Below are 6668 nucleotides of genomic sequence, written 5' to 3' on the forward strand. Positions count from 1 at the left end.
AAGTAGAGATGATTCCTCTGTGTGGGCAGAGGCTGACACCAGAAGGGTAATCCAGCCAGTGGGCAAGCGCTCTGCACAATTGAGAAGCACAGCTGTTGCCCGTGATGCCCACCCCATCACTCTTGGCACTAACACCTACAAACCACACACAAGTCTTCCCTATGGCTGCTCTCCCAGCACCAAGCCCACCCCTCGTTTCAACTTGTGTTTTGTGTCGCTGTGTGTGTGGTCTGTGCATGTGTGTTGCAAAGAGATGGGAGGAAGGTGCTGGGTCTCTTGCTCTCTCTCTCTCTCTTTTTTTTTAAAATTAATTAATTTATTTATTTATTTTAGGGTTTTCGAGACAGGGTTTCTCTGTGTATCCTTGGCTGTCCTGGAGTTGCATTGTAGACCAGGCTGGCCTTGAACTCACAGCAATCTGCCTGCCTCTGCTTCCCGAGTGCTGGGATTAAAGGTGTGCGCCACTATGCCCCCACCCTCCTGCTCTCTCTCTTTCCCTGCTGTACTTCATTGAGACAGGGCTTGCTGGGTTTTTGTTGTTGTTGTTGTTGTTTTGTTTTCTTTGACTAGGCTGGTGGCCACTGAGCCACAGTTTGCCTCCTGCTCTGTGATTCAAGCAGGTACACAGGATCACTGGAGACTAGAAATTCTTGGCACACGTTTCATATAAGCTATGTGACTCTGATCAGAATTATCGATGTCTCTGAGCGTTGATTTCTTCGTTGATAAAAATCACATCAAGAGCTGCTGATGTAACTAACGCTTACCTAGCAGGTATGAGGCAGAAGTTTCATTACCCACTTTAAGAAAAAAAAAAAAAGATAGTATTATTGCACTAATGTGGCAATCAAGCAAGGCTAAGGATGTGAAAGGTCTTTGGAGTTAGAGAATTCCAAATGTCACAGGCTGTTCTTCCCCGTCAGTCAGTCCGTAGTGCTGATTAAGGGATCCGGTGAGATCAGCAGGTAAGGCACGGCCCTGACTCCCGTGCAAATGCCAGGTCAGAGTGCAGCCCGCCTGTAACCCCAGCACTTGGGAAACAAAGACAGGGAATCACAGGGGTGAGTAGCTAGCTAGACTAGATGAATGCCAGGTTAAAGTAGGACAGCCTGCCTCAATATATAAATGGAGAGCAATCAGGGAAGACAGACAGACAGACAGACACACACACACACACACACACACCATGCACGCACGCACCCACATGGAAACATCCACACACACATACACATAAAAAATAAACTCAATAAATAGACACAAATAATGAGAATGAATAGACGATCATCAAAGCTGCATCTTGCTCCTCGTTGCTGAAAGCTGGCTGAGGTAATTTGTTTGACAGGGTCTCTCTTGCTCAAGAGCTGAGGCTGGCCTTGAACTCATGGTGGTTCTGCCTTCTGAGACTACAGAGCTGCATTTCTGCCACAACTAGCAATGTCTATTTACTTGGGTGGAGGTTGTCCCCCAAAGTGCTCACAGTAGGAAGCTGGCACCCAGGAGGAGGCTATATGCAAACTCTAAAAGGTGGGGACCACTAGGAGGTCCTTGGGCCCTGCGGTTGCCCTCGGAAGGGGCTAAGGTAGTTCTCATGGGAACTCAGGTCAACCTGGCAGCTCGAGTACCATGGTTCCGTGCGTCCTGACTTATGCCGTGACCTCTCCCTCTCTGGCTCTGGCTCTGGCTCTCGCTTACCGCCATCTGCAATCTACCACTAGGCCCCTTTAGAAGGAGCAACCCAAGGGGCTATGCAATCTTCTGCCTCCAAAACTGTAAGCCAAGCAAACTCACCTTCAGGTTAGGCGAGGACAGAGATGGGAGAACTGACTGATGCTAGCGGCAGTCCTGGTGTGTAGAGGGAGGAAGAGCTGCAGGCCGCAGCCACTGGGGATTTCACACCCTCCCCCAGCCATGTAAATGGTGAAGAGTTGTGATGACCAATACTCTCACAGACAGATTGGCTTAGGCTCTGGACGCACCTGTGAAGGGACACTCTATATCAGCTTAAGTGAAGGAGACGGATACTCCGTAAGTGTGGTTAACAGCATTCTATGGGCTGTGGGGGTGGGGGTGGGGATGGGGGTGGGCAGTATTAGAGAGAGAGAGAGAGAGAGAGAGAGAGAGAGAGAGAGAGAGAGAGAAGAAGGAGGAGGAGGAGGAGGAGGAAGGGAGGGGGAGGTCAAGCGTCGCCACGTTCTGCCTGCTGACTTCACCATAACCTCCCTACCCCTTACCTACCCACCCCGTGATGGACAGCCCCTAGAATTATAAACGAAGAGACATCCTTTCTTCCTCAAGTTGTTTTTATAGGGTTATTTTATCCCAACAGCAGGAACAACTAGTAATACTAGACCAAAGAAAGAGGACATTAGACAATAGTCCAGTGCTGTCCAAGGGGCACTCGGCACAGGAAGCTGAGGCAGAAGAGCAGGAGTTCAAGGTTATCCTCGGCCACACGGTGAGTTCAAGGTCATCTTTAATACGTAGTGAGTTCTGGGCTAGCCTGAATTAGAGGAGACCCTGTCTACAAATAAAACCAATACACAAAATAAACAGATGTCTGAAAGGCTCAGACTTGGAACTGAACTTTGTGTCTGTGTCCCCAGTGACGTGGAAGACTGAGAAAGGATAGTAACTTGAGGCCAAAAGTTGAAGATCAAGTCCTGGGCAGCACAGTAAGACCCTGTCACAAAACATCATGCCAATGCTTTTCTAATCCCCAGGAAGCATCAGCCCCTGCAACATCTGAGAAGGCCGTTCCCCTGTGCCTGCTCGCTTGCTTCCTTCCCTCCTTCATTCCTTCCTTTTCTTTCTTTCTTCCTGGTTTTTCAAGACAGGGTTTCTCTGTGTAGCCTCAGCTGCCTTGGACTCCCACTGTAGACCAGGCTGGCCTCAAACTCACAGTGATCCACCTGCCTCTGCCTCCCAAGTTCTGGGATTATAGGCATGCGCCACCACACCCAGCTTAAAGATTTATTTATGTATATATTTTATGTATATAGGTACTTTTGTCCCCGTGTATATCTGCACACCAGAAGACTGCATCAGACAGCTGTGAGCTGCCGTGTGGGTGCTGGGAATTGAACTCAGGACCTTTGCCAGTGTTCTTAACCACCCTTCCCTGTGTTTTCTTTTATCCCTTTTTCTTTTTTCTTTCTCTCTCTCTAACTGTCTCTGTCTGTCTCTGTCTCTGTCTCTGTCTCTGTCTCTGTGTCTCTGTGTCTCTGTCTCTGTCCCTCTCTCTCTCTCTCTCTCTCTCTCTCTCTCTCTCTCTCTCGCTCTCTCTCTCTCTCTCTCTCTCTCTCTCCCTCTAAGATAGAATTTCATTTTGTAGTCTCAGGCTGTCTTTAAACTCACTCTGCAGCCCAAGCCAGCCTTGAAAATCCAGTAACCATCCAGAAGCTTTACAGAGCCCTGGGCTCCTCTCTCTAACCATCAGACTCCTGGGACAATGGCTCTAAGGCCCTAACAAATCGGAATTTCTCCAGGGGTCGCCTGCTGGGAAAGGAAGCCTGATGGGGGAGCTTGCCTCCCAGAAAACAGTTTCACTCAGTTCTGACCCGTTGTCAGATCAATTGGCAGGACAGACTGGAGCCAGACAGTGATGGTGGGCAGGATTGACCAGGACTTAGTGATGTGTATTTATCCTTCACCCCTTTTCCTGTATATACTTCAGAACCCCAAGATTGGGCTTGGGGTCACTAGATTATCTATTTTCACTGTGGCTGTCTCTGTTTTCAAGATTTTATGTATATAAGTGCTCTGTCTGCATGTATGCCTGCAGGCCAGAAGAAGGCATCAGATCACATTATATATGATTGTGAGCCACCATACGGGTGCTGGGAATTGAACTCAGGACTTTCAGGTGTGGTGGCACATGCCTTTCAATCCCAGCACTCGGGAGGCAGAGGCAGGTGGATCACTGTGAGTTTGAGGCCAGCCTGGCCTACAAAGTGAGTCTAGGACAGCCAAGGCTACACAGAGAAACCCTGTCTCGGAAAAACAAAAACAAACACACAAACAACAACAACAACAACAAAAGAAAATATTTGCTTCTACAAAAAATAGATCCAAAATCTTTAGTCTTGTAAGAAAATAGAAAATCAATGTCAAGTAAAGTCTCAAAGCACGGCCCTGGTTAATAGTGGCTCGGGGAACCATATTCCTTTTGTCCTGAGACTCCATTATCTTCAAGTGAGTTTTTCTGACGATGCAACCCCCTAGGCAAGTGCTCTACCACCGAGCTATAGCTACAGCACTTTTTCCTTTTTTCTTTGGAGACAGAGTTTCACTAAGTTGCTCAGGCTGGACTTGAGTTCAGGCTCTGAACTTGTGAGCCCTCTGCCTTAGTTCCCCAGTAGCTGTATTTATGGGCCTGACTAATACATGGTTTCAAGGTCACTGACCTTAAGGTCATCTGTAGCAAGTCCAGAAGCAGCCATGAAAAATATCCCTCAAAATGTTTTCCTTGGTATTGTTTCTTAATTTTTTCAAAGATTTATTTATTATTACGTATACAGTGTTCTGCCTGCATGTACACCCACAGGCCAGAAGAGGGCATCAGATCACATTACAGATGGTTATGAGCCACCATCTGGTTGCTGGGAGTTGAACTCAGGACCTTCGGAAAAGCAGTCAGTGCTCTTAACCTCTGAGCCATCTCTCCAGCCCTGTTTTTTAATTTTTAAAAAGGTTTATATTTATTATTTATGTGTATGGGTATTTTTGTCTACATGTATGTCTGTGTACCACATGAGTGCCTGATACCCTAGGAAGCCAGAAGAAGGTGTAAGATCCCCCCAGGACCTAGAGTTGCAGACAGTAGTTAGGTGAGAAACAGACCCTAGTCCTCTGGAAGAGCAGCCAGTGCTTTTTTTTTTTTTTTTTTTTTTTTGAGACAGGGTTTCTCTGTGTAGCCTTGGCTGTCCTGGACTCCCTTTGTAGACCAGGCTGGCCTCAAACTCACAGCGATCCACCTGCCTCTGCCTCCCGAGTGCTGGGATTAAAGGTGTGCACCACCATGCCCGGCCCAGTCAGTGCTCTTAATCCCCGAGTCATCTCTCCAGCCCCTTGAGTTGTTTTGTTCTGTTTTGTTTTCTGAGACAGGGTTTCTCTGTGCAGCCTTGCCTGTCCTGCACTTGCTTTGTAGACCAGGCTGTCCTGGAACTCACAGAGATCCGCCTGCCTCTGCCTCCCTAAATTCTGGGATTAAAGGCATGCGTCATCATGCTACGCCCCCCTGCTTTTTATTTTAAAATTTTTTCTTATTTTATGTGTATGACTGTTTTCCCTGTGTTTATGTATGTGGGTCACGTGTGTGTGCCGGAACTGACAGGGGTCAGAAGGGGGCATTAATCCCCTGGAACTGTAGTTACAGTCAGTTGTGAGGTGTCACGGGGTTGCTGGAAACAGAACCTGGTCCTCTGGAAGAGCAGCAAGTGCTCTTAACCACTGAGGCATTTTCCAGGCCACATTTGAATTTTTGTTTGTTTGTTTGTTCTCTGTGTGTGTGTGTGTGTGTGTGTGTGTGTGTGTGTGTGTGTGTAAGGTGGCCTGCATGCCACTGTTACATGTGGAGGTTAGAAGACAACGTTCAGCATCCCCCCACCCACCCCGTGTCCACCGACCACCTTGACATGGAGGTGCTGGATACAGCTGCCTGCTGGCTCATTCACCTTTTTAAAATGGCTCCGGGGCTGGAGAGATGGCTCAGTGGTTAAGAGCACTGGCTGCTCTTCCAGAGGTCCTGAGTTCAATTCCCAGCAACCATGGTGGCTCACAACCACCTATAATGAGGTCTGTTGCCCTCTTCTGGCCTGCAGGTGCACACATGCAGGCAGAACATTGTATACATAATAAATAAATCTTTAAATAAATAAATAAATAAAATGGCTCCAGGGACTGTGCTCAGACCCTTAGGATTGTTTGACCAACGCTTTAGCCTGATGAGCAGCCACCTCGCCCAGCCCAGTTCTGTTCTGTTTGGTTCTGCTAAGATGAGGTCTCCTACAGCGAAAACTGGCTCCCAGACCGAAGACCGAGCGTAGCTAAGGATGACCTTGAATGCCTAATAATCCTGCCTCTACCTCCAAGTTGATTTTGAGTGTGTGCCACCATGCTCCACTCCATGCAGTGGCAGAGATCAAATCTAGTGCCTCATACACTTTTGTTCTTGGTGTGTGTGTGTGTGTGTGTGTGTGTGTGTGTGTGTTGTTAAGTTGAAACTAATATGTTGTTTGAATACCTCTCTAGGCTCTGATGACCCTCGCCCAGGCCTATTTCTGAATCTTGGCTTCAATCCTAAAGTAAGCTTTTTCTTCCCGGTTCCCGTCTCGACAAACTAACTGAATCAAATATAACCTTCGGTTCTATATTTATTCTCAATGAAATGTATGGGACACCCAGCACAGTACTGACACATACCAACGCAATGATGCTCCCCGTGGCCACGCGCCCTCCCTGAGCACATCAAAGCTCAGTGAATATTTATCCCCTGACTAACAGCACGGCTCCTCACAACAACAGATTTTAAACCACACTAACAGCGTGTGTGCTGACCGCTGAAGCCCGAGCCCTGACTCTGCCACTTACTAGCTGAATTAACCCGGTGGAGTTACTCAGCAGTCTGAGGCTCACTCCCATCGTATGTAAAACAGGGCCTACGCTGTCTG

This window comes from Acomys minous, assembly GCF_964271855.1.
Source record: "Acomys minous genome assembly, chromosome: 12".
Classification (NCBI taxonomy): Eukaryota; Metazoa; Chordata; class Mammalia; order Rodentia; family Muridae; genus Acomys; species Acomys minous.